This window comes from Engraulis encrasicolus, chromosome 13 (genome assembly GCF_034702125.1).
Source record: "Engraulis encrasicolus isolate BLACKSEA-1 chromosome 13, IST_EnEncr_1.0, whole genome shotgun sequence".
Lineage (NCBI taxonomy): Eukaryota > Metazoa > Chordata > Actinopteri > Clupeiformes > Engraulidae > Engraulis > Engraulis encrasicolus.
The window spans coordinates 39,127,747-39,138,105 of NC_085869.1; positions in this window are offsets into that span (position 1 = coordinate 39,127,747).

Consider the following 10,359-nt stretch of genomic DNA (forward strand, 5'->3'; position numbering starts at 1 on the left):
GCTTTGCATTCGCTTGTCACGTCCGAGTCCAAGTCCAACCGATATAACAGATATGTGACCTGCGCCTCTTTCACCCTGGACTGCAATAATTTGGACATAAAGACGCATGGCATTTTGGAAAGCAACGGGACAAAGAGACTCGGTGTTTATTACATTTGGTAAAAGTGTGGAGTGCAATACATCACAATATTTTTTCCTGAAGTCATCCACACAGGTGCTTCAGTGACACCTCCACTGTAGCTGGTGTCTTAACTTAACTTTTAGGTCGGGTGACGTAAACAGATAGTCTACTGTCCGCAGTTGGCGTTTGGTCATTTCGTGTAACGAATCGGCCTTGGGAACTGATCGGGTTTTCTTTTTTTCTCTGAAACACTCGTCAGCCTGAGAAAAAGAGACACCCTCTGTTCGTTTGGACGGATTTGGACAGGGCTGTGCGCGCTAGCTAATGGAATAAAGCGACGGCGAAAATAAATGAATTACCGTCGGCCAGCGGTGCAGCTGTGTCGCTAAAGTTAGATCCCATTTAAATGCTGAGAACATCAACTTTAAAGCAATAAAATTGTCTTCACACACACACACACACACACACACACACACACACACACACACACACACACACACACACACACACACACACACACACACACACACACAGAGAGAGAGAGAGAGAGAGAGAGAGAGAGAGAGAGAGAGAGAGAGAGAGAGAGAGAGAGAGAGAGAGAGAGAGAGAGAGAGAGAGCATTCATGACACCATGACTTGTCGCCCTGGAAGTGGAAAAACAGGTCATTGTAAATTCTTACATTGTAAAATACAAAAAAGCACACCTTAATTAGATGTCAGTTTCCCATTGCTTTAATACAACAATGCATCATTTTCCTAATTGTCACACTCACAGACATGGTGAAGTAGCTAAGTGGGCCTTGCAGCCAACAGCTTGTATTTGCCGATACGCTCTCCAGTTCACACGACGCCAGTAAAGAACGGACTGGTTGACATGCTGGGCTATGCAGTAGCCTATAACTAGGCCTACGTACTGTAAAGTTGATCATAGGCTACACTGTGTGGCTGACTGTTAGGCCTCTACACTCCACTATGATGGTTCTATCAACTGAAGTTTCACGGGTCGCCTAAAGAGCTTAATTTAAGAACACCGACCAACAAGGGAACCTCTATGAGTCTGACATGCGCTGTTTATATACCACCAAGAGTGTTCTCACTGTTAGGAAGTTTGATTTGTAACTGTGAAGCTATTTGTGGCGGGAAAGAGGCGGGCTGTGATGGCTGTTGACACAGCTGAGGGAACCTGTCATGGTTTTTCCATAGATTAGGCCTAGTTCTACCTGCACGCGCTTTCACACATGCCCCCGAGAGAATTAGAGCGCAGGCGTCACCCTTTCCTGAAGTGGTTGGGAGAATTGCTGTTCGAGAATCTGGATGTAGCCTACGGGGTGCTCTAAACTTTGCATTTTGTCTTTCTAGATTTGTAAATTGTTGTTTTGTCTGTAGCCTAGGCCAACGTAGACCGGGACAACCTTCAGCCTGCTATACTATCTCTTCTTCACCCCATGTAAAAGTGCGCCTAAAAACAAATAGTCAAAAGGCGAAATAAAGTAGGCTATTAAGATGTAGACAATAACATTAAACAAACAAAAACTTAACGATGAAGAACCAACAAGCATGTGGTGCAGTTGGGAACATCGCGAACATCATGTAAGAAAACAGGCCGCGGCAGAACCAAACACAAGAAAGATATACAACAGAAGAGCGGAGTTATTAATTTGACCCGTTTTTTATAGGCCTATGACTATTGTGTAGGCTTAGACTAGTCTACTATTCACGAAGACAATGGTTATTAGCGAGATATTAACATGACGAAACCATTGCTATTCGCCTGATATAAATGAATATTCAACCGCTAGCCTAGGTTTTGACATCTAAAAGTAATGATGAATAGGCTACAATCATATTCATCGCGGGTTTCAAAGTAACCGCTCAGAAATGACACGTATATAACAAGACAGCAATTGCGCTTGTTTTAGAAACCTAAAATCAAGTCCATTTTTGGCATATATCGCATTTGCTAGGAGCCTATTTGAAAGCGAGTAGCCTACACTTTAAGATTACCCAGAGTGAATGCGAGAAGTGCCAAATGATGTGAAAAATGAGGATGGCTTTCAAAATCTTTGAATGTGAAGAATAAAATGGATTCACTTTGAACGAATAGTTTATTAAACACGAACAGAAAACAACATCATGGTATGTTAAGCAATGGTGTTTAAATTGTATAATTTTGGTCTGTCAAATGTCTGTTTGGTCTGTCAAATGGCTTTTAAAAACACCCAGCAGTAGACTATGCGCAAAACTATGCCCGAATGGTCCTTGCAAAAAGCGCAGAGATTCCGTGAAAACGTAATGAAAAAGTGTCGACATCTTTCTGAAAGAAGTGTACAAATTACAGATGGGTTTAAAATCTGTCAGTACTGGATATGTGTTAGTAATCTCAGTCTATTTTATATTCTTTGACCGCTCAGTGTAGCCTATATACATTAACCACTGACTGAGAACACAAAATAATGAAATTTGCTCTGCAAATGTTAGGCTACTGATAACATTCAAATAAGGATACTTATGGAAATAAGTTTGCATAAGTGAATCCCTCTGCGTGACGTTGGCCTTAAAATAAAACACAGAACACAGTAAACCAATAGCCAACGTTGACACGTCCGCTCTGAAACCACTCCATCATCACTCTGACTTAACGAAATTCGTGTAATAGAACCCATAACGAATTAAGACTGGACCACATCCTAACATCACACGTCATCGTTCTCAGAGATCGATCCGGAGCACCTGTCCGTCTTTTTGTGCACACGTCCTGCTCGCCGCACTGCACGCAAAGTGCTTGGATAAGCGCAAGGGCATGGAACGGGTTAAGTTGCCTGGCGGCGTTGCGCTCGTACTGTAAACTAAACTGGAGATGCTGTAGTAGAGAGGAGCGAAGAGGAGGGACCCGGGAGAGAGGGAGGGACCGGCGGCCGAAAGTGAAGCTGCGGTATATGTTTGCATTGATGTTGGAGTGCGCTGCATTGCGCAGGGAAGGAGGATGGTTGCGCCCAACATGCAAAAACGTTCAGCTGCTCACCAACACATATTTCACTGGCACAGGCCTCCCTCCCTCTCTCTCTCTCTCTCTCTCTCTCTCTCTCTCTCTCTCTCTCTCTCTCTCTCTCTCTCTCTCTCTCTCTCTCTCTCTCTCTCTCTCTCTCTCTCTCTCTCCAGGTCTTCCTGACCTGAGATGTGATGGGCCGGTGAGTAGTGTGAGAGAGAAGTCTCCTGAACATGGGCACAGGCAGGGCATTAAATTGGGCAGGAGCTCTCTGGAGCTCAGCCCTCCCTCCCTTTGCCATATATATACAGCCAGCCGCAGCTGAGCACAATCCCTTTAACCCCGCAGCCACAAATCTATAGTAACAGACTAGTTACTCTAAGCTACTTTTGTTGGAAACTGTGGCAGGTTTTGTTTTTAACTTCTACTTTTACTTTGGCCACCTCTGGATATTGACAATTGATAATTCTAGAGGCAATCTAGTTGTACAGGGCACAGGTAAGTTCTGGTGATTTTTTTGTAGCCCCTTACTGCAGGCCTTACCTCCAGTGGCACGCTGTAATAACTAGGCCTACTACAGTTAACTAGTAGGCCTACTACAATACTATGACATAACACAGGGCCTTTAATGCACTGCAACGTGGTCATTTTCTGGTAACAGCAAATTTATAACGCTCTGTCTTAATGGGTTGAAGGTTGTAGTTGTGATAATGTGAGGGGCATATTCACTAAATGTTAAGTATGTGCCCACCATGAAATAGGGAATCTACAAAATATAGTTTCAGTATAACACTTGCAACAGGGGAATAAGCACTTGCCAATTCAACCCCCCCCCCCTCTCTCTCTCCACTACGCACACACATGCAAAGGAGAAAAGGGCCAATAACTGCCTCTCTTTCTGTCTCCCTCTCCCACACAGTAGGTCACAAACACACACACACACAAACACACACACACACACACACACACACACACACACACACACACACACACACACACACACACACACACACACACACACACACACACACACACACACACACACACACACACACACACACACACACTGTGAGAGGATGTGAATTTGAGGAAGAACTGAAAGGTCAAATTGCGTGGGTGGACTCTGGATATGAGTCAGTATCACACACACACATGCACGTGTACACACACACACACACACTATCCCCTTTCTCACACATATAACACCCATCTACAAACGCACTCTCATTTCATCTCTCTCTCTCTCTCTCTCTCTCTCTCTCTCTCTCTCTCTCTCTCTCTCTCTCTCTCTCTCTCTCTCTCTCTCTCTTTTCAGAGTGTAGTAAACTGACTCCTGTCTTCTGTTAATGCAACTATGCACATGTTTTGTTTTTGTTTTTACAAAAGAATTCTTCATTTTTGGAGTGAGGTATTAAAAAAAAGTATGTTCTGTTTAAATGTTCTGGTTGGGCAGGGCAAAATGTCAGTTTGGAAAGGCTATAGCTTGGAGAAAGAAGGAAAAGCGGTGGATTTGAGAGATATGTTTAAAACTGGCCAGAACAACGATTTGAACTGAATTTTACTTTACACGTAAAGGAAAACAAAATCTCCCTATGTTTGAAGATAAACGGCATGTGGATAAGGGACTCTGGACAGGGCATGATGGTAGACTTATTTTGAACTGGTGAAGATGTTGTGAAGGAGAGGTTCCTCCCTTCTCGCACTGTGTGTAAGGTGTCAATTTCTCTACGGTATCTTTTTATGTCACGATTCTAAATAAAGGGGGGTCGGGAGTTGGAGGGTCGGAAGTCGAACCGGCAACCTTTGGGCTACTGGGCTACAAGTCTGATGCGTGTGTGTGCGTGTGTGTGTATGTGTGTGTGCGTGCATGCGTGTGTGTGTGTATGTGTGTGTGTTTGGCAAGTTTTGCACCGCCCGGCCACTGTGGCTTGTGGTTTTGCACCGCCCTTCACACCGTGTTGTTATCAGCTGCTTTTCTTAACCATGAGTTCTGACTTCAGATGTCAAAAGTGAAAAGTAGAAGTAAAAAAGCCTTTTCTTAAACTGAATTTTCGCTACTCTGATATTTCCTGCCAAAGTGGCTTGTGACACTGAAGTTATTACTAGCAACAGGGATGTTTGTTGGCGTGTGTGTGCATGCATGCGCGCACATGTGTGTATGTGTGTTTTGCCCATGATTGTGTGTGTGTGTTTGTGTGTGTGTGTGTATGTATGTGTGTGTGTGTATGTGCTTACGTGTATGTGATTATGTGTGTGTGTGTGTGTGTGTGTGTGTGTGTGTGTGTGTGTGTGTGTGTGTGTGTGTGTGTGTGTGTGTGTGTGTGTGTGTGTGTGTGTGTGTGTGTGTGTGTGTGTCGTTTATTTTGCCTGTTTGTGAGTGTGTGTGGTGTTTTAGCTTACATGAGTGCATGTATGTGTAAGTGTGTGTGCGTGTGGGCATGTGTTTGTGTATGTATGTATTGAGTGTGTGTGAGTCATGTTTCAGAGCGTAGAGGACGGAAGAGAAGAGCAGAGAAGAGCATAGTATAGGTGTGAAGGTGTGATCAGCATTCCTAAGACAACACCTGTCATCCCCCCCCCCATTACCTTTTCAACTGCTTACTTGCAGGCCTACAGCTTAGCTGCTCACCTTAGTTTCTTAACCACAAGAAACAGCTCAGATATCACTCATCTTACACCAGTGGTGTAGTCTACTTTTTTATGGTGGGTATACTGTATATACAGTGCCCTCCATAATTATTGGCACCCCTGGTTGAGATGTGTTAAAAGCCTTAAAATAAATTCAGTTTTTATTGCAGAAGAATACTGTCACACTGAAAATTGTAGGAAAATGTAGCCTTCAACTCAAATGAATTGTAAGAAAATAAAAAAATCCCTGACTAAAAAATAATTATTTTTCATTAAATCACCTGTTCCACAATTATTGGCACCCTTAACAATTCCCAGGAAATAAATATAATTTAAGCATTTCTGTCATTTCTACAGTAGTTTACAAAGTTTATCAGAGTATGTAGGAACATTTAATTAGTAATTCATCACTTCCTGTTTCCCTGGGGTATAAATATGACGTGACACCGAGGCCATTTCTCTTATCCACTCTTAAACATGGGAAAGACAAAGGAACACAGCATACAAGTGAGGCAGATGTGCGTCGACCTTCACAGGTCAGGCAGAGGCTACAAGAAGATTGCCACTCAACTGCAGCTGCCCATATCCACTGTGAGAGGAATAATTAAGAAGTTCAAAACAACTGGAACAGTGGTAAACAAGCCTGGACGAGGACCCAAGTTTATTTTGCCACCACGCACAGTGAGGAGGATGGTAAGAGAAATCAAAAGATCTCCAAAGCTCACTGTTACAGAATTACAACAAATGGTAGCATCCTGGGGTCACAAAGTCTCCAAATCAACCATCAGGCGCTGTCTACACGCCAACAAGCTGTTTGGGAGGCATGCACGGAGAAAACCTTTCCTCACTCACAATCATAAACGCAAGCGTCTGGAGTTCGCCAAGCGGTATTGGGGCTTCAACTGGGACCGTGTGCTTTGGTCAGATGAGACCAAGATTGAGCTTTTTGGCAACAAACACTCTAAGTGGGTCTGGCGTACCACGAAAGATGCGCATGCTGAAAAGCACCTCATACCCACTGTGAAGTATGGGGGTGGGTCAGTGATGCTGTGGGGCTGTTTCGCTTCCAAAGGCCCTGGGAACCTTGTTAGGGTGCATGGCATCATGAATGCTTTGAAATACCAGGACATTTTAAATCGAAATCTGTTGCCCTCTGCCCGAAAGCTGAAGCTGGGTCGTCACTGGGTCTTTCAGCAAGACAATGACCCTAACCATATGGCCAAATCTACACAGAAATGGTTCACCAGACACAAAATCAAGCTCCTCCCATGGCCATCTCAGTCCCCTGACCTCAACCCCATTGAGAACCTGTGGGGTGAGCTGAAGAGGAGAGTACAGAGGAGAGGACCCAGGTCTCTGGATGATTTAGAGAGATTCTGCAAAGAGGAATGGCTGAAGATCCCTCTTTCTGTCTTTTCCCATCTTGTGAAACATTATAGGAGAAGATTAGGTGCTGTTTTGTTGGCAAAAGGGGGTTGTACAAAATATTAACACCAGGGGTGCTAATAATTGTGACACACATTATTTGATGTCAAATAATTATTTCTTTATGTGGGATTTTTTCCCCACTGAATAAATGCACTTGTATTGAAGGTTGGATTTTTCTCTTTTTTTCCATTAAGGTCCCATATTATTTAGAAAAAAAATAAAATAATTGGAAGCTAAAAAACACATCTCAACCAGGGGTGCCAATAATTATGGAGGGCACTGTATTTGTGCTATTCAAAACAATGGATCAATCAATTTTAAGTGGGCATACTGAAATCCCTGAAATTTAGAAGTGGGTTTACTCCGTATAGGCCTTCCCGCGTTCTACGTAGACTACACCACTGTCTTACACCCTATACCACACGCACACACACACACACGGAAAGTGGATAAAGTATCACTGGAGTAATAACTGCACAGCATGTGATCCATGGATACAAAGGGGAGGAAGGAGGAGAGAAATAGGTAGAAGAGGAGTGGAAGAAGAGGCAGATAGAGAAAGAGAACAAGCATTAGGAAGAGATGGCAAGGGTGGCAGAGAAAGAGAGATGTTTTTTGCATTGTGTTTTGCATTGTGTGTGTGTGTGTGTGTGTGTGTGTGTGAGAGAGAGAGAGAGAGAGAGAGAGAGAGAGAGAGAGAGAGAGAGAGAGAGAGAGAGAGGGAGAGAGAGAATAACTAGATCTTGTTTGTGTATTTGTGTGTTAACAAAATCATGTGTAACATAAGTAGCCTTTATTTGTCTTAGTATGGGCAAGGAGTGTGTGTGTGTGTGTGTGTGTGTGTGTGTGTGTGTGTGTGTGTGTGTGTGTGTGTGTGTGTGTGTGTGTGTGTGTGTGTGTGTGTGTGTGTGTGTGTGTGTGTGTGTGTTTTACACATCCATGTAAGTCCATGGAAAGAATTAAATGACTTTAGTGTGCATGTGTGTGTGTGAGTAATAGAGAGAGAGAGAGAGAGAGAGAGAGAGAGAGAGAGAGAGAGAGAGAGAGAGAGAGAGAGAGAGAGAGAGAGAGAGAGAGAGAGATATTGCATTACTGTGTGAACGTGAAAGTTCACAATGGCATCATAGTTCTCAGAGCAAGGAAGTGCACCCCCTCCCCCACCTCACACACTCACACACACACAGACACACATGCATGAACATACACACACGCACGCACACGCACACACACACACACACACACACACACACACACACACACACACACACACACACACACACACACACACACACACACACACACACACACACACACAGCGAGTGACATCGCCATGATTTATCCCTAGCCACATTAAAAATTCTGTGCTTGTATGTGTAATGTGGTGTATAGTGACTGTGTGTGTGTGTGTGTGTGTGTGTGTGTGTGTGTGTATGTGTGTGTGTGTGAGAGAGAGAGAGAGAGAGAGAGAGAGAGAGAGAGAGAGAGAGAGAGAGAGAGAGAGAGAGAGAGAGAGAGAGAGAGAGAGAGAGAGATAAGAGTCAGCAGGGGTCTGCTTGTTTCACATTTGGAAGGGTGTGAACCATATTAATAGTTTGAGACTGACTGTTAGACTGCCTCTTCATGTGCCTGAGAGTGTAGCGCAAAATGTGTGTGTGTGTGTGTGTGTGTGTGTGTGTGTGTGTGTGTGTGTGTGTGTGTGTGTGTGTGTGTGTGTGTGTGTGTGTGTGTGTGTGTGTGTGTGTGTGTGATGAGAGCGATAGAGAGCGAGAGAGTGTCTGTGTGTGTGTGAGTGTACATCTGTGTCTGTGAGTGTACATCTGTGTGTGTGTGTGTGTGTGTGTGTGTGTGTGTGTGTGTGTGTGTGTGTGTGTGTGTGTGTGTGTGTGTGTGTGTGTGTGTGTGTGTGTGTGTGTGTGTGTGAATTAGACTGTTCCCTCTGTGCATTTTCCCGCCTGTTCCCGCTTTCCACGCCCATATTTGGACAGGAAGAGAAGGGAATCCCGTACAGTGACTCAGGACTTTTTCTTTTTTTTCCTCCTTGCGGCCAACAGAGGGTCGCCCCCCTCCCCCTTTCTCACTTTTATTCCTCTATCCCTCCTCTCCCTCTCTCTCTCTCTCCATCTCTCTCTCTCCCTCTCTCTTCCCCTTCTATCCATTCTTTCTCTCCTTTCCCTGTCTCCCTTTGCTGCTCCTCTCTTTCTCCCTGTCTCTCTCCCTCCCCTTTCCTCTCGATACCTCCTCTCTCTCTCTTCTCTTGCCTCTCTTCTCTCTCTTCTGTCTTTCTGCCTCCTATCTTCTTTTTTTGAAACTACGAGCCACTCCTCATCCTCCTCCCTCTCTTCAACTGGTGTTTCTCTGACAAACGCACGCACGCACGCATGCACACACGCACACATGCACACACACACACCACTTGCTGTTTCCCTTCTCTCTCTCTCTCTCTCTCTCTCTCTCTCTCTCTCTCTCTCTCTCTCTCTCTCTCTCTCTCTCTCTCTCTCTCTCTCTCTCTCTCTCTCAAACACACACACGCACACGCACACGCACAGTTGATTTTAATTGCTGATGTTTTAAAATGCCGGCACATATTGAAGACTGAAAAATAATCCAAGACTTGAAAAATGCAATCTTTCGTGGCAGTTGTCGGTCCTTCACCAACGGTGATTGACTGCCCTCTTCTGGACGAAATTGGGAATTTCCTCACAGTGGAACGGCAGCCACCAGTGCTTGATCTTGAAGGCCTATTAGGGTGCTGAGCTGAGTAGGCCTAGATAATTAGTAGGCCTATGTATGAAATACATTATGATGTCTATGACGGACAGGACTTTCTATTCTTTTTCAAATAGGCCTACTATTAATTTAGACTACTGTCTGTCTTATTACACTTCTTGTGACCTGACAACATGACAATAGGCACATAACTGTAGCCTATTTGTGAGCTTCTCAAGAAATGTTTCATTGTTTTTCAATAAATACAAATAAACATAAACCCTCGCCTTAGTTGTAAATCACAGTCACATTTACAATGTAGCAACTAAAATGTGTCAATGTCCCTTTAACGGTGGAATAGCAGGGGGAACATACCAAATGCCGGGCTATGCCGGGGAGCACAACTTGTGTCCTTGTCTCTTGAAGATTTGGGGAACTCTCCTTCATCCAAAACTAGGCAAACAACAGTGCTGCTTTCCGGTGCCTAATT